Here is a 24,487-nt window from a genome sequence, read left to right on the forward strand (position 1 = left end):
AAATACCCACAGAGGAAAGAATTAAATCCAAGGTTGGTTTCACCCTTCCTCCTGCCTTCTGAGTTGCCTCCCTCGTGTCTATGGGGACACACGTGGCGTGAGCTTTTCTGAACTGTTGTGCTTCGGGTAGGAAAGCTGGAGTCTTGCAGGGGGTTAAATCCCATCTCCACTGCTCAGGGCATTGGGAAGTTAGCATTGCTGAGCCTCGGTTGGTCCCCCATAGAACTAAAGAGTGATCAAACCAGGTGTTGCTGACCTCCTAAGAAGGGTGTTTTCTGAACTTAGCGTCTAACTGGCCAAAGCCTTAGCACCCAGCCTGGCACCAAATAGGGACCAAAAAACATTAGTCCTCTTGCCAACCCCCCATCGCCAAGATGATTCAATTAGCGTGAGAAATCTGTTACGTGAAGAAAAAAGGGGGCCAAAGGGAAGGTCAGCTCCAGCCCCCTGGTCATATCCATCTAGTTTCTTGTTTTTGTCAATAAAGTTTTATTGGCACATAGCCATGTCCATTTATTTACGTATTTATGGCTGCTTTGGGGCTATAACACCACAGCTGAGAAATTTCGAAACAGACCACCCGGCCCACAAAGCAAAGAGTGTTCGCTCTCTGGCCCTTAGAGAAAACCCATTGCCAACCCTTGGTCTAAGACCTTTGCAAGAATGTTCACTTTCTGCCTGGTTTGGGTTCATCCCTGTTTGCCTCTGTTAGCGAGTGTGGTTGACAGCTGACTGCATTTTCGTGTCATCGTTTATTTGTGGGTGAGATTCCTTCACCTCTCTCTGTCTTGATTTTTCCCATCCATGATATGGGGATGACACTAGCATCCATCTCATAGGGCTGTTGAGGAAGCTGTGAGCGGACAGGCATGAAGCACGTCGCCCAGGTCCAGGGCAGAGCTGAGCCCTGGGGGACTTGACCAGCTCCTTGCAGAGCTCCTAACAGTGATGCACCACGTCCTGTTGGAGCACACATTATGGGGCGGGGATGATGCAGCCGGCAAACCAGAATGTTTACCTGCTGGAATGTAGCTGGCGTCTTTGAGGCTCAAGGCCATGGCTTCAGTACTGAGCACACACTGGCTGAGCTAACCTTCCAGAGAGTCAAGAGACGGACAGGACAGGACCCAAGAGCTGGCTTGGTGACTATGGCCATGGAGACCCGAGGTCTCCACACCTGAGGATGCAGTCCAGGCCTGGGCTCACGGTATGAGAGAGGTCACAGGAGCATCACTCGGAAGTCCGAAGAAGGACGATCAGATTATATGGACCAGCCTTCTCACTTCATGAATGGGGACCAGGGACCCGTTGGCCGGGCAGAGCCCAGAGTCTAGGGCACCGTCTTGCCGACTCGCAACCCACTGTCTCGGCTTGGGCTGAGGTTTCTCCCCAAAGCCCAGTATTGTCACAGGGCAGAGAAGGGACAAGCAAATAAAAGGCCTCTGGCTTCTGGAGCTTGGCTCAGGGATGCGGTAAAGAGTAAGGATGTCCCAGGACCTGTGTGAGCCCAGAAACAAGCCTCAGGGAAGGAGGATAAAAAGAGAAAAAGGAGGGAAAAAAAACAGTCATTACTGTAAGCAGCCAGTAGCCTGACCTTCTCCCTGCCTGAGCTGGACCCTCGCCTCTCCTCCCAGAGACCCTTGCTTGGGAGGCTCCCCCCTTCCCCACTTCAGGCAGAGAGGCTCTGAGGACATGATGGATTGGGCCAACTCTGGAGACTTGCCCAGAGGTTCCCACCAAAGGTGTGAAGACAGATGGAGGGTCTGACGGGGGCAGAGGGGACCAGGAGGTGAACAGCTGCCGGCAGGGAGAGGGGGCTGCACGGAGTGGGGACAGGAGGGCAGGCTGTGTGTGCTTCTGCCCGTGTGAATGGCCGGGGTTAAGCTTCGATCGCTTCCGGAGGAAGGGGGCAGCCGGGGATGTTTCTGGGTCTTTACAAGAGTTCCTGATATTTGTGAGTCCCGGGAAGGCCCCTCCTCCCTCTGAGCGGGCCAACTGCACGGATCGGGCACATGGGCGCCATCTTGGGAGGGGTGCGGGCTGGCGCTCTCCACCAGGACAGATCTACTTCCTTGGGTCTCATCCTCCGCCCCCCAGTAGCAGGGTGGTTGTCCGGAGCTCATGTGGGCAAGAGGGATGGGGTGGGCTCCGTCTGGGATGGGGCTTCTCCTCCTCTCAGACTGCAGGTAGCCTTAGTCCTTGTTCTTACAAAAGCCCAAAGTGATTCTTTTGGGAAATGAACTTGGGGCTCTGCTGAGCATGTGCTCCTCGCACTGGTCTGTGCGCTGCTGCCTGGAGAAGCCCCCCTCCCGGGGCCTGACCTGGGTCTTTGTCTCAGACCCAGCCTGGGAAGTAGGGGCTGTCAGGCCTCAGAGTCTCCATGGAGAGACCTGCCCAGCAGAATCCCATGGAAAAACCACTGATTCAGCTCTGCCTTGGACCCTGCACCCTGGGTGTCAGAGAACAAAGAGTTACGGAGTGCCTGCCATGTGCCGGGCACTCTTCTAGGCCCTGGGGATAAATCAGTGCACATCAGAGATGAAGACCCCCCCCCCCCACCGCCCTCATGCAGCCGGCGGTCTAACAGGACAGACAGACAATACATAATAAAACCGCAAGTTCATGCAATGTATCTAATACCGCTTTGGCAAGGGCAGCTAAACTTGCAAGCCCCTGTGACCCGCACCTTGTTCTGAGTGTTTCCTCTACCCTCACTACTTGGGTAGCAAAACCAGGATTCTGCCCTCCTCTCTGGAGCCTGAGACCAGAACTGACACCACCCTGTGACCTCAGAAATATAAATGCTTACCCTCCTTTATGGAGATTGGCAGAAGAAATCCTCTCCCATTCTGCTCAGTGGAGATGGAGGGGAAACCTCATTCAACCCATGTCCTGGATGAGAAGACTGAGGCCAGGACCTCAGGTTAGGGGCCAAGGGACAGAGTTGACTCACATGGGCAGAGGCTTTCTGAGAACTTCAGACACCAGTGAGGCTTGGTTCCCTCGTAACCCCACCCCAAAGCCCAGCTTTAGAAGATCAGGGACTCGGTGCTCAGCACGCAGACGTCCCCAGTTTTGCGCATGGGGTCTTTCTGAAGATGTACAAGGAAAACCAAAGCAGGTGACCCTTGAACGATGTGGGGATGAGAGGTGCCCACCCCCCACAGATCTGAAAATCCATGTCCAAGTTTTGACTCCCCCAAAACTTTACTAATAGCCTGTCATTGCCCTGAAGCCTTAGTGAGAAGGTAAATAGGGCACGGATACCTGTTTTGTAGGTTCTAATCTTCTTTTATACTGCATTCTTACGAGAAAGTGAGCTAGAGAGGTTGTCATAAGACAACCATAAGAGGGGCACCTGCATGGCTCAGTGGGTTAAGCCTGTGCCTTCTGCTCAGGTCATGATCTCAGGATCATGCCTGGGATCAAGCCCAGCATCTGGCTCTCTGCTCAGCAGGAAACCTGTTTCCCCCTTCCCCTCTGCCTGCCTCTCTGTCTACTTGTGATCTCTCTCTCTGTGTCAAATACATAAATAAAATCTTTAAAGAGAAAGAAAGAAAGAAAGAAAATCATAAGAAGAAAAGCATAAGGAAGAGAAAATACATGTGCAGCGGGGCTGTGCCGTAGTCATTGAAACAGAGTCTAGAACAGCGCCTGGCACAGACGAGGCACCCCGTAACTATTTGTTATGTGAGAGGCGGGGTCCAGGGCAGAGCGTATGAAGTGTCCCCACACATTAAAACCCATGTTGTTCGAGGGTCAGTGTACTGCCCACGAGATGTAGGGAACTAGGATTCGCAGATCCCCTAGGCTGAGGTCCTTGGAAATGGCTCTTAGATAAAAAAAAAAAAACAGCCTGGGACAGCTTAGGGCAAGAGTGCAGTTCTGTCGTTTTGCTGAAGGCTACGGGCAGGGTGGGGGCTTGTGCTTGTGCTGGGGGCTTCTTCGGGATCCCCTCAAATTGGGAGCTCTCTGGGAGAGCCCTGGCTTCTACCGCTGCCCTAGGGCATCTACGGGTAGAGTTTTATCTATGGATGGCGCATCCTTGGCTTGAGCTCCCCCCACCCTCCGGCTTTTTAGATGCAGATTCTGTCAGAGTTGGAAGTGGAAACTGAGGCCCAGACAGGGAGTGAGAATTGCTCCAGGCCCCCCAGAACCCCAACCCCCCAGCCAAGGGCTCCTGCCGCTGCCTCCCAGAACGGGGGTGTTTCTTCCTGGCCACCTCCACTCATCTCGCTCCACATTCATCGTGTCCTTTGCTCCTCTCTGGAGCTTAAGGGGAAGGAACCTGTACAAGGGATTTACATATTTACCTTTTCCTACACTGAACTCCCGAAACGTACTCTAAGTGTACGGTTCTCACATGGCCACGATCCCCGAACAGCAAGTCTTTTTGTCCTTTTCGGTTCCTTGATGTTCCCGTCTCCTTCCCCTCTTTTGCACAGAATAACTACGGCGACAGCTAACGTGAAGTAGACGCTCCTGATGGGCCGGCTGGGATGGAGATAAACTCTATAACCACTTTCCCTAACAGAGTCTTGGCCACATCTTGTGACTTTCAGATTATAGATGAGAAAACCAACTTGTCTGGGGCCATCCATCCATCCAAATCCATCCATGCACCTACCTTGTGCCAGGCTCTGTGGAGGGTTCTGGAAAGTGGCAGAGCTGGGATGGGAAGGGTCTGCTTCCAGAGCCCACCGGGCTAGCTGTTCTATCTGCTGCCCCCCCCCAGGTGCATCCTGCACCCCATCTGGTGAAGCTGACGTTGGCACCCACGGGGCATGGTCAGGTTCAGAGTCCGAATCCACAAATGCTAAGCTTTCCCTTCCTCCTAAAACAGATAGGAATAAAGCTCAAGGCTTTATTTTAATTTCTTTATGAAAGGGGTATCCAAATGCCTCACCATAACAGATGCCCCTTCTGGCATTCTGCGAGGGCCCCAGGGGAGCCGTATACCTCTAGAGAGCCAGATCCCACAGAAGCACTCTGGCTCTAGGAAGTCACTGAAACTCTGCAGAAACCCTCCGCCTGGAGAAACAGGTTCAGAGAGGTTCAGCAACTTGCTGAAGGCCACAGAGCCTCTGAGTGGCAGAGCCAGGACCACGCACTGTGCCTTGCGGTGACCCTCAGCGGAATATGACCGCTGGCTCTGGGGAACTGAGCTGTGCCCCTCATGCGGTGGGCTCTGGAAACTCCCTGTGCCTCTTTCTCCTATCACTTCCTCCTTGTGTTTTTTTTTTTTTTCTTCTTCTCTTTATTGGCGACACTACGTTTATAATAAGCATTTAAAATGAGTCTTGCTGGACCAGGGACGAGGAAGGAGGAGGGAGTGGGAGATTTGTAGGCAGGAAGACGGGAGGGGGATAGTGGGGTGTTAAATAGCCCAGAATTTTTAAAAAACTGATGCAAATCACTGGTAGGAGAGAAAATTATGTGCAATTACGTCCCGATATTGGAAGGTTTTGCCTAGCCCAGGCAACAAGATCTCATTAACAAGCAGAAAATAAGATTGAAATGGTGTGTAAAAGAGCTGAAAAATGAATTTGAATGCTGCGTTTGTCCACAATTACCCCCTCCTTCACACGTATTTTATTGCAATTTTTTTATTATTCTTAATCTCTCCATTCCTCAAAGCAGATTGGGGACATCCTGGCATTACCAGGGCATCGGGAGGAGGGGTGGAGGATTTCCTGTTCCCCTGAAAGGAGACCCTTCTTTCGCACATTTTCCAAGGTTGGGTTTTGGAGGGATCAGAATTCATTTCTCCAGCTTAGTGGGTTGTAGGAACATGGGGCTTTAACCCCAGCCCCCAGCCGAGTGAGGCGCCCAGCCCTTCCTTCTCCTCCCTTCTGGGCGCCTCTTCTGCCTCCAGCTTCCTTCCCCATGTCTTCTCAAGATCTCTCCCAGGTTTGCCTTCTCCCCGGGAATCTCTCCCACAGGCCCTCCCCCCACCACCCAGTAGGAGGAAGAGAGGGACAAGACACCGCTCGGCCCATTGCCATCAAGCAGCTCTGGGGTGGAGTTCTGATTCAGCCATTTAGTGAGTTGCTGTGTGGCCCTAAGGCAACTTGCTTAACCTCTCTGGGCTTCATTTTTTTCCGCCTGAGAATGGGAGTGATAATCCCTACCTTTCAGGGGGTGCCATGGGGATAAAGGGAGAATGTGAGTAAAATGCCTGGTACATAGCAGGTGCTTACTAAATTCTAAATCCTCTCTCGTTCCCTGCATCCCCACCCCCGCCTCCGCATCTGTATCTTGGCCTCCAACTCTGCCTACTCCTTCTGTCTCTTTCCTCCTTCCCTTTCCCCCTCGCTCTCCTACCCTCCCTTCCATTAGTTGGAAAATGCCTGATTCGCTTTCCAGTCCAGGACAGGGTAGTATGTCCCCCTGACCCCAGTCCTGGGAAGAGAGGGTGCTGGGCACGGGAAGCGCCCTCTTCTGCAGAAAACACGGGGAAAGGCTCTCTCTGCTGGCCCGCCTCAGGTCCCTGGAAAGGATGAGCAAGGACGGAAAGAGTGACTGGCTCACGCTGGAAGGACATGGCTCTGACGCTGAGTGGTTTTCCCTGGGATTACAGAGGAGCTGAGTCACCCCACCCAGCCCACATACCCATTTCTCATGGTGACCAACAGTAACGGGGTCAGGGGTCAGCTGGTGGGAAGGGCTACAGTCTGTGGCCAGAGTTTCCTAGCCTTAAAGCCAAATGCCATTGAGCAGCATTGGCCCTCTCCTGCTGGCTTTCTTCGTACCCGGGGCTAGTCCAGCTCCCAGACACCCCTCTGCCACCTCCACATCTGCCAGCCTCTCTTCCGAGCCCTGATCGAGGCACCAGGAGGGGGCGGTGGGTAGTATCGGCTCAGCTCATCAGGTGACCCCGCACCCCAAGTGTCCTTTCCCCTTGACTCCTAGCTAGGCCAGCCCTAGGGCAGGGGTGAGTCCCGGGGCTCATAGAATCAGCCGTGGGGCCCGGGGCATCCTTGAGCCCAGCCAGTCCCTAGAGGGACAAACCCTGCCAAGATCCTGCTCTCACAACCAGCTTTGCCTTTGTCCACAGTTAACCCACCTCAGTGGGAAAAGCTGAGTTATCCCCCACCGCCGCCGCCCCTGACCGGCAGCTCCTCGCCAAACAAAACCACCTGCTCCCGTCAATCAAAGGCTCAGCTCCAGCCCACAGGGAGAGGCCGGGACAGAGCCTCATCTCCTGTGAAAACAGAGCCCTGTTTATTTCTCTGCCTTTCTCACCCCTTTTTCCTGGGTGGAGGGGGGCTGGGGAGGCGAGACTGGCTGGGATCAGGAACTTCCCAGACTGCGGTTGAGGAAGTCAGGTTATGCCTATGTGCAGGAAATGCCAGGAACTGGGGGGGGGGGGGGCTGGTTTATTGCTTCTGGGTGACTTTAGGGTCTTTTTATCATTGAGGGAGAAGTAGGAGGGTCACCCCTGGCCCTTTCTCCTTCCTTAGAGGACTGGGTGGGATTCTGGAAAGATAGCATCTGGAGTCCACGTCTCTGAGTCTGGAAAAGAGATGTAGGTCAAGGGCTGCCCTCCGTTGGGCCTGCTCTGGGCCGTTTTTTTCGCCTACCACCAAAACAGGTGCAGCAATCTGGACCGTGCACCTTGAGAAGCTAGGGGTGTGAGCTTACGACAGGCAGAGTGAGACTGGGTGCTCAAGCAAGGGGAGAAGGGGAGCCTGGATGGCAGGGACATGCTCTTTAGTGAGGGAGGCCTTAGCACCCAGTGGCTGATAATTCATTTTGGCACTGCACAGACCCCAGCGTCTGGTACATAGTAGGTCTCCAACCACCACTGGTGAGCCCCTAAGCCTCTGAAACCTGATCACATGCTCTGCTCTGTTCCCAAAAGGTTTTTGAGGCCGCTGATCATTTAGTTTGTACTTGAATGTCATTACCTATGATTCCCTTCAAGTTCATTTCCCTAGCTCCTGTTACTAACACAGCTTCTAGGGAGGCTCAAAAAAGAAACGACACGGCTGTCTCTCTCTAACCAAGTGTATTTCAGGGGAGACAATATTTAGGGAAGGGGTAGGAGGCTGGTGCTGGCAAGACAACAGCAAATCACAGGGCAAGTACGAAACCTGAGTCTAGTGCAGATGCGTCATGGGCAGGTGGAATGATCGTACAGCCCAGGGTTCTGACACCAGCTTCCTGCTTCCTTGCTTTGTGACCACAGGCAAGTTACATGAGCTCTCCAAGCCTCGGTTTCCTCCGCTATCAGATGAGGCCGATACTGCTCACCCTGCAGGATTATGAGCAATAATAAGGCCTTGGGAATGTTCATGAGAAACACCTAGTACCATCCTGGGCATATAGTAAGAGATTAATAAGTGACAGTTTCCTCCTCTCTGCTTCTCCCTGCTCTGATTAGAAACCGAATGAGCCTTATTCCTCCTTCTCTTGGGCCATTTCTTTTCTGGGACCAGAGGTCTGGCGTGGCCAGTTTTCAACTGGAAATTCAGGAGATCTGAGCTCCCTGCCAGCTCTGCTTCTCGCCCACTATGCAACCTTTGGTAGATGCTTCCCCTCTGGGCCTCCGTTTCCCCATCTGTGCAATGCAAGAGATGGTCCGGCTGCTAATAAGGAACCTTCCCGCTCAGAGTCTGTGATTTCTGTGGGTTCTTTGTACGAGCCCGTGAGTCACAGCCCCTAGATCAGTGGGCAGGGGCTGGCCCTCCTCTGTGTCCTGGACCCCCTCCTCACCCCCGTGGGGCCCCAGCCTGGGCCTTCCGGGCTTCCCAGCAGGCCTTCGCTTTAGCCTCCCAGAGCTGCCGGGTTGGGTGGGAAAGAATGCAGATAGAGGATTTGTCCTTCTTTGTGATTAGCACGGGGGCTTGGAATGAGACAGTCCCAGCAGATAGAGGGGAAGAAAATGAGGGAGATTAGCAATTAATACAGCAGGCAGATGCGCCGAGTGGCTCCAGGCCAGTCCCTGGGGTCCCCAGCGGGAACGAGGCCGCCAGGATGGCCAGTGACTGGACCTGGGAGGCGGGGCAGTTCCCCAGCTAGAACACGCAGCGGGTCCTGGGAGGGAGGGTCTCCAAAGAGTCACACCGTCCCCTGCCCCTAGGATGTTGTGCCCGCCGGGACTCCTCCTGCGGCGTCTCTCTGCTGTGTCTCTCTCTACTGGGACTCCTCCTCCCCTACCCTGTCATCTCGAAACTGCTCCCGCTTATTCCTTAAGGCTTGGCCAACTTCCAGGACCTTTGCTCACCCCCTCATGGTGGGTTAGTTGTGCTTTCCCTGTGCATTTGTCACATTTTACCGCTGTATTGAAAGTGCTTGTATTACTAGACAATAGTAGGTAAAAAGAACTGTTCCTTTTCCAGAGTACTTACATAGGCCAGACGCTGTGCGAAGCCCCTCATGTGGGATCAGCTCATTTAATCTTTTTGCACCATCTCCTTTGGAGGGGGAGGGCCTCCTAAATGGGGGGGGGGGTACAGAGAAACCAAGCAGTTTAAATCATTTACCTGAGCCAAATCACTAACAAGTGGCAAGCCGGGGACTTGAACCCTGCCCGTCCGGCCCCAGAGACCATGCTCTCACCTGGCACATGTCATGAGAACGGTCTGTTTCCCACTTGCTGGTGAGTTTTCATTGTCGTTATTCCCAGTGCCCTAAGAGGCAAGAGAGCAGGGGTATCAAAACGTGGGCTCTGGGGTCCCTGCACCTGGTCCCAGTCTCTAGCACTGTCACTTCCTACCTGCGTGATTCCAAGGAGAGTTTGCTCTGCCTCAGTTTCCCCTGCCGTCAGTTGGGGCTAGCGGATGTTCCCATCTAATAGAGTGGTCCGAGGAATGAGCACATTGAGATCTGCAAAGTGTGTTGGCATCTGGCACACTTCGGGGTAGCTATTTGCAGATGGGGCTCCAAGGCCACACAGTGAGTTGGGGCAGGGCCAGGCCCCAGACATCCTGTTGCAGAAATAATGTTCCCCCGGTGCCCTGAAGTTCCCCTGCTCCTTCCTGCCTCCTTGTCTAGGCATCTGCCCTGCCCCAACCTCAGCCCCAGGGTCCCCCTCCCTGTGGACCCTCCCCAGCAGCCCCTCCTCTCTCCTGGCCCTCTCCCCAGCTGTGAACTTTCCTCCAACACTTTTGGGAGTGGGGACAGGTGTTTTGAGCCATCCCGGGGAGTTCGGCTGTAGGATAACGGCTGATGGAGAGGAAACAGGCAGAGAACATCCTCCCCTGGGGCTCCTGGGAGCATCTGAGATCCAGACCCGTGTCTCCCAGGCACCGCTGGCGACTTTGGGAGGTCAAGCCTGAGCGCCATCCCCATTCCTGTGCGGCCTCGCTCAGTCACTTGCACTCAGCACCTGTTTCCTTGTGAGTGATGAAGGACAGCACTTTCTTTAGGATGATAGACCCCCCCCCCCGCCCCCACAGCCCCAGCCCAGACAGTCATGCCCCCCCCCTTTCGGTCTCCAGCCAGTCTTGCCTCCACGTCCCAACCCCAATCTTCAGCCCAGAACTTTCTCTTGGTCCCAGCTGATGGGAAACGAACCTGGGTCTCTCCTGGACACTTCCCTCTGTTTCTCCGCCTCCCCCACGCCTTGCTCCAGCTCCCCAGCCCTCCCTGCCCCCTGTCCCTCACCGGACCTCCATCCAGACTGCTCTTAGACCCCTTTCTTCCCTCCTCCCTTCTCTCCACAAACCCAGTCCCGCTCTCCCTTCTCTTTCCCCTAATCTCTCGTTCTCCTCCACTCCCTCTCTCATTCCGCTGTGTCTCCAGCCCCCGCTCCCCCCACCCCCCATTTCTCCTTTCCCAACCTCCCCTCTCCGACGGACCTCGCAGGCTCATGACCCTGGGTGGGAAGGGGTGAGGCTCCGGGCGGGGGCTGGGCGCGGTTCCTGGCTGGGAGAGGGGGTGCTGAGTCTGGGCGGGGACGGGGGGGGGGGGGGGGCGGTCGGCGAGGGATCGGCCGGATCCGCGCGCCTGCCCTCCCCTCCCTGCGCTCTGCCGCCGCTGCCGCCGCCGCGCCTTTGATCCATGGCCCGAGGCCGCCTGACAGTGGAAAATGCGGGGAGACAAAACCACTCAGTCAAAGTGATTCCCAACAACTGTCTCCCCGAGATAAGGACGCGCTCGGGCTCGGCGGCCTGCTTAATTCCTGCTGCCCGGGCCCGGGACCGGGGAGCAGCGCGAGCCCGGCCGCCCCCGGAACGCGCGCAGTCCGTCGGGCCCGCGGTCCGGCCAGGTGCGCACGGTGGTGGCCCAGGGGCCGGGTGGCGACAGTGGGCGAGCCGGGGGCCAGGCTGGCGCTCCGGAGAGACGGAGAGAAGCAGGCAGAAACGCAGTTCCTCAGCGGGGCCAGGGCTCCTCCCCCAGTCCCGTGCATTCATTCGGCCCCCTTGCGCCAGTGCGCTTGCCCTTCCCTCCCCAGGAACATGCTCAGCCTCCCCCCTTCTCTTAGCCAACCCCCCACTCATCTGTCTCGTCTCAGCCCAGAGGCCACTTCCTCTGAGAAACCTTCCGGACCCTCCAGTCTGGGTGGCCACACCCCCTTCCACAGTTTTGGCTCTGAATTCTAACTTTCTGGTTACTGCCATCTCCCCCTAAAGCCAGGACCAGGTTATCCTGGTGGCCCATGTCTCCACCACAAAACCTAGCACACAATAGGGATCCAGCAAACAGCTGTGGGCATGGCTGGACACCCTGACCATTTGTTCTTTGCCCAGCTCCGTGGCCTCTGCATTCAAGGACCTTCCTTCCAGCTAGTTCTGCAAGAGACAAGCAAACAAGCCAGAAGCCTAAAGCCTCTGGCGAGAAGGGGATGCCCCAGACAAGACGAGGAATGGGGGCAGAGGGGTATCTGTGACAGCCCCCCCCCCCAATTCCCCTACGAGGGAAATCTCTTCCTCTGAGCTGGCTGAGCCGGACAGACTACCTGGAGGGTTTCAGCTGTGATTCCAGCCACCTTCCTTGGCAAGCTGCGGTCCCACTTGGAGGTCCGGGAGGTCAGATTTTGTAAAGTAAACCAGAAGGGAACCTCCACCATTCTACCAGAAACCTCCACAAAGCTGTCTTTTGCGGGGCAAGAGAACCAGCATCCCATTGGTGGCAGGGCATGGAGGTCACGGGGAGGCAGAATTCAGCCCAGGACGTCCACATCCAAGCTGGCGTGGAAGGGGTGATGTCGTAAAGCCCTGAGCGCCCTGTTTCTGGGGGGGTTCAGCTGGAGAATCTGGTGTCGGGGATTCAGTAGAGACTGTTGTTCCCCAAGCCTGTGCATCAGAATGATCTGGAATGCCTGTAAAAATCTAAATCCAGGCTCCACCCCGTTTGGTTGATGCCCTAGGTCTGCATGGGGAACAGGAGAATCCGTATTTTCAAAGACACCATCAAAGGCGGCCTGGATTATCAAAGCACTGGATTAGCAAGCTTTGGCCCCCCTGTCAGCTTCAGGAGCGCCTTGACCTCCCCTTTCTTTAGGAAGTGACCTCAGGGTAGGGTCTGTCTGAACTGAACTGTTCAGATCCTTTCCAGCAGTGTCCCTTTCCAGCAGGGTCCGAGGCAGAAAGCATCCTAGAAAGAGTGAACTCAACCCAGTGCCTCCTCTTACGAGGACAGACACCCACGGTGGCCCTGCACCCTTTTCACTGCCTAGAAGGGCTCAGGGATTAACAAGGCTTTTCAGAGGGCACGAGTCGGTGTGCCAGTGGCTGGACGGACAGCCTTGCCTTCAGCTCTGCCTCTGCTCCCGATGCCATGGGCTATCCCCACTTTGACACAAAGCCCTGGGAAATCTGGAGTGTGGAGCACCAGAAGAGGAAAGCTGGGTGGGATGTGTGAGGAAGACCCACCCCTGCCCAGCTCCTGTCCCTCCATCCTGATGGTCTCTTGGGGACCAGCAAGAGTATGAGGGCTCAGCATGCACTCCTCTCTCCAGACAGTGGGTCTGATGTTCGAGGTTGGAGGGTAGAGGTCCTACAAGGGCCGCTGTCAAGTGTCTTATACCAAGGGGGCACATCCAGGCTGCAATTGAGACATGATGCCCAAGGCAGAAGTTCCTGAGCCTCCCACAGGGCCTGCCTTCCCTTCCCCACCACAGATAATGCTCCCACCCCAGCTCCCACTCCCCTAACTCCCCATGTCCTCCCCCAGGTCCCCTGGATGCTGACCTCAAACCCAGCTGATTCCATGCTCCCTCTCTAGGGAGGAAGCAGCTGTCCCAAATGGGGTCCCTCCCTGCTTTGGCTCCCGAAGGAGCAGGAACAGGGTGGCTCTTTCAGCTCTGATATTGTCCATAGTGACGGCAATGACATCATCGATTTGTTTAGAACCTGGATATCCATGAGTACCTCTGCCCTGTTCCATGATTTGATCTTCACTGAATCCTGAGGGTCTGGAATCGGCAGGCCCATTTTGCATACTCAGAGAGCCAAAGGTCAAGGTCAAGAACAAGGGATAACGTTGGCATCCAAAGCCCAGATCTGCCAGATGGCAGAGAGGAAACTCCCCTCTGTGCTGGGCTGCCAGGACAGGCAGAGGCTGGACTAGACCCTGGCTGCTCTGGGTCTGGTCTGGATTTCAAGGTCCCAGGGGATTCAGGAGAGTTTGAGAAGCGCCGGCTGAAGTGGCCTGTGCAACTGCCCAGCCCTCAGAATCCCCGTGAGCTCCCTGCGGTGACTCAGTGGACCGCCCTGGACAGCAGAGGCAAGAGAAGGGAGGGGCCTTGCAGGGAAGGCCTAGAGGAGAAGCAGGGGAGCGGGGGAGGTGGCCTGAGTGTTCCCCTGGCCCCGACAGTCCTATGCTATGGTGACAGCCAGCTGGGCCAGGGTGTGAGCCTGGCCCCCAGGGCGGGGCGGGGTGGGCTCAGGTCTGGCGGAGGAAGCTCCAGGTGGATGCGGGAGGCGCCTCCTGCTGGAGGTATGCAGGAGTGAAAGGCAGAGAGACACCAGCAGACCCACAGAGAGAGACAGGGTCTAAGCTGCTTCAGGGAAACGGAGCAGCAGCGGGGGGAGGGGGGGGGCATGGGGAGAGAGGGAGAGAGGTAGGGGGAGATAAAGAGAGTCTGGGGGAGAAGCCCATGGAGGCATAGAAACAGGAAGAGAGAGACACCCAGAGACTGTGAGAGACAGAAACAGGGAGGAGAGAAGGAAAAAAGGAGAGACAGAGACAGAGCTATGTGGGGAGGGGCGCGCAGACAGGGGCAGGGACAGGGGCAGGAAGACGAAGAGCACACAGGCCGGCAAGCAGGGCCCGATGGCTCCTCGGGGGCCCAACTGGAGGGACACGTACTTACAGAAGTGGGGTGGGGACCGGGAGCTGAGACAGGAGGGGGCCCCCGAAGCTGGAGAGAGAGAGGGTTTGAGGGAGATACAGCGGGCTCTCTCTGCAGCAGGAGCCGCAGCAGCAGGAGCCGCAGCCTCACCACCTCCCAGCTGTGTGCCCTTGGCTCCCTCCTCCTGCAGGAAGGCAGCAGCAGCAGAAAGGTGTCTTCATGCCCTGACCGTAGCCTGCTGCTCTGTGCTCCCTCCTCCCCTCGGCCGGCCGGGTGTCCATGGCAGCACCTTTTCCCAAGCAAAGGGGGCTGCCCGGGCCTGACCCCCAGATGCCCTGCTCCTGGCCCTGGCCTCCTGGCGGGGCAGTGGTTGGTCTCAGAGCCCCCAGAGCCTTGGGTTAAGAAGTCCTGCCCTTCTGACAAGTGTTTCCTTTTAGTTCCAGATGCCCCCCACCACAGGTGCTCCCTGTGATTAATGTCCCCACACCCCCCAGGCCAGAGACCAGCCCCTCCTCCCCAAGCCAGCGGCTGTGTGGGCAGCACAGGGACTGAGCCTTCCAGAAGCCTCTCCTTGTGCCTTCCTCTTCCTGCACCTTCTCCAGCCACCAAGAGCAGAGAAAAGATCCCTTCCTCGAAGCCACGCTCAGACGGGTCGGTTGGCTCAGGCTGAGGTTTTATTCATGTCTCTGTTTTCCCATCTGTGTGATGGCGTTAACAACCCAGCTGCTGTGGTCGAGAGGAGGTAGTGTCCTCGAAGGGCTTGGAGCCCCTTGGGGCGACACGGGGAGACTTCTGGGCTCTGCTAGATGCCACAGTCGCTAATGGTGGACGTGGGGCAAAGAATAACGTTGACTCGGACAGAGGCACAGAGAGTTGAATTTGGCATTGTCAGATTTTGGAGGGGGCATCCAGGCTTCAGCAACTTGAAGGCTCTTTGCTGTGGCAGGGGAAGGGGCCATGAATCATGGGGCGGGTACAGCCAGGTGGTCGGACTGCTGTCAGGGTTGAGGACCATAGTCAGAGATGGAGACTAAGTTTGAATTGGCCAGGGTTGAGTGGAAGAGTTTTCGATAATAACTCTCCAGCTGGAGGCAGTAGCTAGCAGCTGTGTGTTCTTGAGCAAGTGACTTGACCTCTCTGTGCCTTGGTTTCCTGCTCTATAAAACGTGGGTACCGATCTCCCAGGGGTATAGTGAGGAGCAGAGGAGTTAGTTAACACATGCCAGGCTTGGAATGCTGTCCAGATAGAGTGAAAGCCATGAAGGGCCATCAGCTAGGATGCTGAGCAGTGGTATTTGGACGTGTGATGGGCACAGGGTCATGGAGTTGGGCCGTACTGGGAGCTGGGGCCCCGGCCTGGCACCGGGGTGCACGCAGTGTCGGAGGGAGCCGGGACCCCATTCCAGCTCCTTTCCCCACTTGCCCAGCCCCCTTCCCAAATAACCCGTGGCATCGCCTTCCCAGCCTGCAGCGCCCCGTGAGAAAGCTGCTATCTCTTCCCGCATCTCTGCGGGGGCCCGGGGACCAGAGAGAGACAACATCTCTCCGCAGCCGTCCCCAGCCTCTTGTTTGTTTGGTACGTCGGAGCCGTGGGCACGTTTTTGCTAATTTTGTGACTGCCTTTATCAAATGGGGATTCACAGGCGCTTTATCCTCGATAAGTGGATTAGTCGGTGAACTAAATAAGACAGTGTGGGACGCGGGGCTGCTCTGGAGAAGATATTTGTTTCGTGAAGAATGGAGCCTGCGTTCCCTGCCCTGCGCAGGCGAGGCAGGCCGGGCAGGGACGGCGCTGGAGGGCCCTCCGCGCTCCTTCTCCTGGGGCAGCGGAGCTCAGACAGGGGAACTCTCTCCAGTGCAGACAGGAAGTGGGAGGGAGCCTGGGTCCCTGGAGGACAGGCCCGTGGGTCTCTCTGGGGAGAGGAGCGATGGAACCCTGGATTCAGGCCAGCCACTGCAGTACACCTGGGCTCATCTGCAGAGTGTCAGGTGCCTGGGCAGCCGCTTCCTCCCTTCTCCCCCCTTCCCACTTTCCTAGCCTCTTCCTTCCTTCCTCTCCTGTCTCAGCCCTTCCACTTCCTTTTGGTTTCTTTTCCTGGTCCCCCAAACACCTCCGGGGAGCCTTTTGCTAAGGACTGTGAACCCAGACGTGGGTAAGACTGGTCCTTGCTTTTGCAGACAGAAGCACAGAAGCCAACCAGTGGGATAGCAAGAGGCGACTCTGGTCGCACACTGGGCTTCTCAGCTCCTTTCAAAGTCCCCCTGCTACGGGTTGAGTGTGTACTCTCGGGGCCCTGGGGACACAGACCTGCGACACAGACACGCACGCGCCTTTTGGGTTCTTGGCCACGGCACCGTCATATTTGTTGGTCACAATGGGGCCATAAAGTAGGGTCGTGTCAGGACGCTGCACCACGTTCGGCTGGTGACTTTCGTGTGATGTGTGTTGTTGCTCAGCAGCAGGGCTGTCGGGCTGGCCGGGGAGGCGAAGAGGATGGGGAACGTGTGGGGTCTGGGTGACCGAGAAAGTGATTGGATCGGAGAAGCAGAGAGTGCAGAAGGAGGACCTGGGTCGGGGCAGCTGTGCGGAGGTCAAGGCCAGGAGACGGCCAGCACGGTGCCCGGGACAGGGGTCAGGGCAGGGATGTGGGTTTCCAAGGCGAGTCTCTCTAAGAGACCCGCAGGTGGAGAGGAAGAAGCGGGGAGGATGCTTGTTCCAGCTGTCCCCCCACAGCTGGATGAGAACAGGGTGAGTCATGGGGGGGGGGGGGATCCAAACGTGTACTTTTTTCCCTCCCATTTTTAATACAAGCGGCCAGGAACTTGAGGTCTCTGTTCCGTGCTGCAGCAAGGATCTGGTTGCGGGCGAGGGGGGGAGCAGAGACTCGAAGGAGGGAAGAAAGGGTTGGAGCAATGCATTCGGGTCCCCAGCTGGTCCTTAGCCGCGTCTGTCCTCCCCAAGCTGCCTCCAGCTGACTGTGATTTTGCTATTTATTTACATGTAATTATTGCTATGAGGTGCAGATATTAACGCTGTCAAGAACAATTTGCTCTGACATTTTTCACTCGCTCCGTGCCCCCGCCACCGTCGATGGAGCCCAGGGCTCTCCCTGCTCGGGCCGCTGCGCGCTCGGTGGCCCGGCCGGGAACCACCCAGCCGGCAAAGAGTAGCGTCAACGAGCTCACCCGGCTCCTCTGCAAACTCATTAAGCTTTGAAATTGAATTTGGTCCAGGAGAGGGCTGGCTGGGCCCTGTTCCACCCGGCCTAGGCTGGCTTGGGGCCTCCCCGCACCCCGAGAAAACCAGGCAGGGGCTGGTGGCCGAACCTGGCAGAGGCCGGCGGGTGAAGACGGTGGAGGGGCCTTGTCGGAGAGGTGGGTGTGCACACAGCCCCGAGACGGTCACAGCGCGAGGGTAAGGGGCAGACCAGCAGGAACCCTCTCCGTTCTGTTACCTGGTCATCCTCCAGGAAAACCAGGCTGTTCTGAATCTGAAGAACGTCACCACGACTGATCCCTGTCCGCACCTAACAAAGAGGCTTTCCTATGGAGTCAGCCAAGCATCTTTGCCAGCCCGCCGGGAATGGCATCACGGGGGAAGGAAGGATTCCGAGCCCGCCCTGCAGTGGGTTTTTTAGGTAGATGCTAGAGGGAAAATCATCTTCAGCATTATACCTTCTGATTTCAGATCCCAGTCCGGCACTCACTCATTGTGTAGACTGCAGAGAAGTAATTCTCTTCCCCAAGACTCAGTTTCCTGACCTAGAACCTGGAACAGCTGATACCCTTATTTCCTTGAACCTAAGACAATTCGATGTTGGCCCATCCTTGATCTTATCAGAAGGCATCGTGAAAACCTTGGCACGCAGCTCCATGGTCACTGCTGCGGGACACGGATGCTACCTGGCTGCTGGGACAGCCCCAGCAAGACAGGTGGTAAAATGCATTCCAATTTCAGGAAGATGAAAATACCCATCCTTCCCGCTGTAGGTTTAAGGAGTGAACGGCAGAGCTGCCTGCCCATAGTAGGTGCTTGGCACACAGTAGGTGCTTCATAAAGGAAGCTAATGATTAGTTTTCCTTTTGAGCCTCTCAATAACGGGGTTGGGTGGGGGTGGGGAGGCATTTGGTCATTCTGCTCCAGGGACTTGGCTCCTTGGAGAGGGGACGCCGGGCCTGAGCTATCACGGCTGGGAGTCCTTAACGCATTGTGATATGTGCCAGCTTGTCTGCCCAGGTACTAACGAGGCCTCCCTGCCAGCACTCACTCCCTGCCACGGCCAATCTGTGTCCTCGTCGCCGGCAATTACCAAGGGGGAGCATCCCCCACGCCAGGGGGGGCCAGAGCCTAGGCCTCCTCCTTCCCCTCCTTTCCCAACCTGGACCCAGAGTCCAGGAGGCCCCCTTCGCGCCCCCCCCCCAGCCTTCCCACCCCCCCCTCCCCTCGGCTCAGCCAATTACGCCCCTGACACCTGGAGCTGCGGAACCACTGACGGACGAACTGTTTCTGTCACTTGCTCTCTGTCTTTCATTAGGGCTGCAGAGGAGGGGGAGCGGGAGGGGAGGGGGAGGAGATGGGATCTTTCATGCTTAGTAAGGCCAGATACATTAATTACAAAACGGCCATTTGCCGCGTGAAACTGTGCTAATTAAATTTATGCAATCATTATCTTTAAATAGTCATATCTTTCCCGGCGATCGGCCCCTTCCTATTCCAGCCCCGCCACCGCTCAGAGCGGTTGCTCTAATCCCCCTCCGCCATTATCGCCCCATCAGAGATGGTCCCCGGATCCTGCTGCACCCCACCCCACTAGCTCCCACCCCCGCCGGCAGCCAGGAGTCCCCGGCCATGCTGGCTTGGATACCTTACTCAGGAACCATCCAGGGAGGGGATGCCAAAGCCAGCCCCTCTCCAGGGCTTCCAGATATTTCTAGATGTTTCCAGATTTTGGAGATTAACATCGCGTAGAGCAAACATTGGAGATGTCCGGGCGCGTGTGCGCGCGCGTGTGTGTGTATGTGTTACAAAAAGAGTATCTTTAACTTCTTAGACAATGCATGGGAGTCATTCAGTCCATCCCCCCTGCTTTTAGTCTTTCGCTGGGCCCGAAGGACCCCCAGGGTGGGGAGGGGGCTCTGAAATCCATGGAGGGGAGGAGCCGGGTGTGAATGTGCCACAAGACCCCTCCATTTCTTCTTTTCATTCGTGGAACTCCATGCCAGGCCCTGTGCTGGGGAAGACAGATAAATTCATTCATTCATTCATTCATTCATTCATTCACTCAGTCAATATTAGCTGGACATCTACTACATGCCAGGCACTGGGACTAGGACAGCAAGTCTGCCCCCAGCCTCTCCTGGCTAAATCCAGGTCAGGGTTAGGATCAGGGTCAGTGCCACCGCAAGGCTGGCAGCATCCCTCTGGATGAGGCCCAAGCCTAAGACTTTCCAGCTTAGCCTTCCTTCATCTTCCTCCGTACTCTGGGACTTCTTACCCAAGCGTAGGCTGAAGACTTTCTCTGCGGAGTTTACTCTCCCTGCCTCTCTCTGCAAACAGACAGACCCTCTCTCCTGGTCTTTTCAGGTCAGCTGTGTTGGGCTTTTACGTGGGAGGGAGAGAGAACCCAGAGGAGTGTGGGGCTGGGGAGTTCCCCTCCGGTCAGAGACAGCAGTCAGTGACCCGCTGAATCCCCAGCCCTGGGGTATACCCTCCCTTGGGGAGACCAGATAGAGGGGGCACCCAGGACACATATTTGAACACACACACACACACACACACACACGTGCAATACTGACCCACATGTAGACTCACACACACACAAAGTTCATATATTCATACACAGTCCTCTCATGCACACGCATGTGTGCACACACATCATATTCTGACACACATGCAATATTCCCACATGTGATATCCCCATGTACACCCACACTGTACACATACATACACACAGGCACAGGCACACATGCGCACATGCACACACACGGACCCAAGAATGACCTAGAGCTGTCTATGGTAAAAGAAGACCTGAGTTGGGGGCAGGACCAGAGTATCGGACTAGAAGTCAGGCGTTGAGGGTTCTTGCCACACTGACGCCACTCCCCCAGGTGACTCTCAGTGAGCCCCTAAGCCTGTCCCTCGTCTGGAAAGGTTGGAGGCTTGAAGGGAAATGCTTCGGAAACTGTAAGGTGCTGTGCTGGGCCAGAAAATGGCGGTAGCCAGGCTTAGAAAAGCATTCGCGGAAGGCTGGTGGTGGTGCAGGAGAGAGGCTGGGGTCAGGGGGTGCGTGGCGGGGGCAGGGGAGCGGGCCAGGCAGGCGGGGCACCAGCTCTCCTGGTTGAGATGCGCACAGTGAAGGGAGGGTGAGGGGGGCGGGGATGGGGAGGCCGGCAGGAAATCTTGTTTGGAAGCTCAAAGTCAGCACCCGAAGCCCATTACCGCTGTCCACAGGGGGCAGGGAGAGGGGAGGGGGCCGATCCTCTTAGCAAGACGGGAGCAGGAGAGAGGGGGAGCAGGGGGGTGCTTGGCTGCCTGGGTGGGTGATTTCTCGCTTGCACTAATCCCAGTGAGGAGCTGGGGCCCGGCGGTGGGACAGGCTGGGGGGTGTGTTTGTGTGATGTGTGCCTGGGGGGTCCACTGGGGGCTGCGGTAAGGTGAACATAGGCTCGTAGGCTTGCCTCTGTGAGCTGGCGATTGTGTTGTGAGGTTGCAGTGTGTGTGAACGTGTGTGTGTGTTTGCGTGTGGGTCTGTGACACATGTGACAGGCTGTGACCCAGCTGTGTGCGTATGCACACTTTTTCATGTGTATCATTCTTTGTGTGTTCGTGTTGGTGTGTCTGCCTAAGGCTGTGTGCAGTCGGCACGCGTGTCAGTGTGTTTGGTGTGCGCGCCCATGTCTTCTCCACGTGGGTGAGGACTTGCCGTCATTACTATGTGTGTGTAGCGGTAATAACAATGATTTGAAAGCAGTGGCTCGCAAACTTGGCTTCGCATTAGAATCACCAGGGGCAGCAGGGGCAGCAGGCTTTAAACGCTCCTGATGTCCAGACCCTCAGACCAACTAATCAGCATCTCCAGGGTAAGAGATCCTGGCAGCGGCATTATGTGTGTATATATATATATATATATATATTTTTTTTTAAGATTTTATTTATTTGAGAGAGGAGAGAGAGGGAGAGAGGCAGCACGAGGTGGGGAAGGGGCAGAGGGAGAGAGAAAAGCAGGCTCCCCGCTGAGCAGGGGGCCCTGATGCAGGGCTCCATCCCAGGACCCCAAGAGCATGACCTGAGCCAATGGCGGACACCCAACCATCTGAGCCATCCAGGCACCCCTGGCATTGGCATTTTATTTATTTATTTTTTAAGATTTTATGTATTTGTCAGAGAGAGAGAGAGAGAACAAGCAGGGAGAGCAGCAGGCAGAGGGAGAGGCAAGTAGAGGGAGAAGCAGGCTCCCTGCTGAGCAGAGAGCCGGATGCGGGACTCCATCCCAGGACCCCGGGATCATGACCTGAGTTGAAGGCAGAGGCTTAACCTACTGAACCATCCAGGCCTCCCGTCCCCACTGTGTCGGCATTTTGAAAGACTTCCCCACTGATTCCAGCAGGCCGCCAAGGTGGGGAGGCAGCAACTGGGCAGACAGAGCCCAATGGGGCAGCCGTGTCCCGCCTCCCCTGCCCTCAGTCAACCCCAGTGAGCTCCATCTGCACCCAGGGAGGGACTCCAGGCCCCAGGCCCTTGGGGACCAGGGTGCGTTGTGAGCTAGGCTGCCCCTGGTCATCCCTCAGCTCACAGAGACATAGACCATGAAGTTCAAGCGTTGCATTCCATTCCTGGCCATCTGTGCCCTTGCCTTCTCCCCTGATGGTGGGAACAGGCTGCCTTCCAAACATGCCCTCCCTCACCTCTTGTAGAATCAGAAGTGATCCAGAGATCTGAGTTGGAATGGAGATGAAAGTGCTCAGGGAGCCCCTCCCCAGGCTGAGGGCAGGAGGAGTGGCAGTAAGCCCGGGGGATGGTGTGCCATTGGTCTGTGGTGACACTCTCCTGGAGTGGAAGTCACCACCCCCTTCAGGCCTCAGCTTCTGCTGGAGACTTCACAGACTGGCCGTCAGGGCCCATGCCCTTCTGTGTGGGGGCAGGGCTTCTCCACCCAGAAAGCTCCCACTGTGTGCTAGGCCCCTGGGGAAGAAGGGATGAGAAGGACACAGTCAGGGCAGGGAGGAGTTCCGGGAATCTGCCCTCCAGTTGATGTCAAGCTCAGGCCACCTGCCTTCTCCAAGTGAAAGCCGAGGGGGAGTGCGAGCCTGTGCTGAGAACAGGCCCCAGTGCCCGGCACTGCCTGAAACGTTCCAGGTGCATTTCCTCAGTTACAATGCCCCTATAGGTAGCTACAATTCTTGCCATGCCCATCGTACAGATGAGAAAACTGAGGCACAGAAGGTTCAAGAAATCACCGAGGGTCCCAGCTCACCCGCGGAGGAGCCTGGATGCTGGTGCTGGTATTCTGGCCGGCGGCAAATAGCTGAGTCCCTCTGGGTCCTCGGGGTCCCCTCTGGCCCTGCGGAGGTGGGGGGCGCCCTGACCTGCTCACACAGGTCCCGGTGGTCCTTGGCCACCTCCCAGCCGTGGTCCCATCTCCAGGTCCCACTGTCCTGACCTCTGCAGGCGTGATTCCTGCCCCTGCTTGTCTCCTCTGTGTCCCTCCGCGGTCCCCAGGCGCCCACCCCGCACCCTGCCACGGAGCCCCCGTGATGGCGATCCCCTAATTGCAGCCTCGCTCCCGAAGCGCGCTTGGTTATCACAGAGGGTGCAGATCCCACCGCTCAGCCTCCTCGGTCCCAGGCCCTGGGGCCAGCTCAGGAGCGGAGGGACTTAATTACATTTTTCCCATCCCCTTCTTTTAAAGGAGGGGAGAGCGCCACCGCGTCCCGGGGAGGGGGTGGCGAGCGGAGGATGTGGAAGGAGGGGCTGGCACGGGGCTCCTACAGCCCGCACCCCCCAAACCTGCAAGCCTCTCCCCAGCGGCGGAAGGGGGATGAGGCCGCCCCTTATTGATTTAGTCTGGTAGAGGCTGGGACTGATTTAGAGCAGAGAGAGAGGAAGGGGCTGGGGGCGGGCGGGGGCTGCGGCGGGTGGGGGCCCGTGGAAGGGACGGCTGTCACTCAGCCTGACAGACAGCCCGGAGATTTGCCTTCAGATAAAACCTTACAGATGTGGAGGTCGGTATTGATTTTGAGTTAGTAACGGTAACGTACCAAGAAGTAATACATTAGCGAAAGCAAGGTCACCGGGAAAAAAGTAAAACCCACCGGGGGAGAGGCCTTAGCATTCTTGAGGGGGGTGGATTACCGCATCAGACTGGGACTTCCTCAAGTTCAAAAGTTTGCAGGCCCCAGACTTTGGCTGGGCCGCTAACCCTGGCCCAAGCTTCCTGCTTCTGCCGGCGAAGAGGGGCTTCCAGGGGTCCAGGGGCCAGCCTGGGGCCACAGAGGGCCACTTGGGTCCTCAGCACCCCCCACTGCCAGGTTGTCAAGGGCCTCTCTCCCCACTGTCTCTGGCACAGCCTAGTAGGAAGCAGCACAGCTCTGGGTCAGGAAGACCCGGGTTCAAATCCCAACCCTGCCGCTTCCTGGCTTTGTGCTCCGGGGTGTGCCTTTCCTCTTCCCTGTGCCTTAATTTCCCTGTCTGCATAATAGGGGGAATAATAGCTCGGTTGCTCGAGGAGTCAATGCTACCACCTCTCTTCAGCTGGGTCCTGTCCCACTTGCTTGGAAACTGCCATGCCTGGAGACCAGGCACGGGATGAAATGGCAGCCCTTTGATCCAGAGGCCGCCAGGAACTGTGGGAGAGAGTGTGCAGCCTCCTTGCATCCTCATTCACACCTCTCCCAGATGTGGATTTGATGTGATGTTCCGGGGCAAATCCCATTGAACAAATCCCATTACGGGAAAAATCTCCCCTGGCCTGAAGCTGGTGCTGAGCGTCCCCCAGCCCCAGCCCCTGAGCACCACACAAGCCCCTTCTGACAAACTCCAAGAGGCCTTGGAGCTCTCAGGATTTTCACTCTCAGCATTGACCTTCTTCCTATTTCTTAAACCTGCTGGGTATGCTCCCACCCCAGGGCCTTTGCACTTGCTGGCTCCGCTGCCTGCAAAGCTTTTCTGCTACATCCTCCTTTGGTTGGCTTTTTCTGGTCTTGCTGGATAGCACTTCTTGGGGAGCTCTTGCCTGACTACTGTAC

The 24,487-nt window shown here is 56.6% G+C and overlaps 1 protein-coding gene across 2 annotated transcripts in view; it reads left to right on the plus strand.

The window, feature by feature from the left end:
- PAX7 (paired box 7) overlaps nucleotides 1-24,487 on the plus strand; it is a 98,477-nt gene that overhangs the window by 59,148 nt on the left and 14,842 nt on the right. The gene's annotated exons all lie outside the window — the stretch shown is intronic.

Source organism: Mustela nivalis, assembly GCF_964662115.1.
Source record: "Mustela nivalis genome assembly, chromosome: 10".
Lineage (NCBI taxonomy): Eukaryota > Metazoa > Chordata > Mammalia > Carnivora > Mustelidae > Mustela > Mustela nivalis.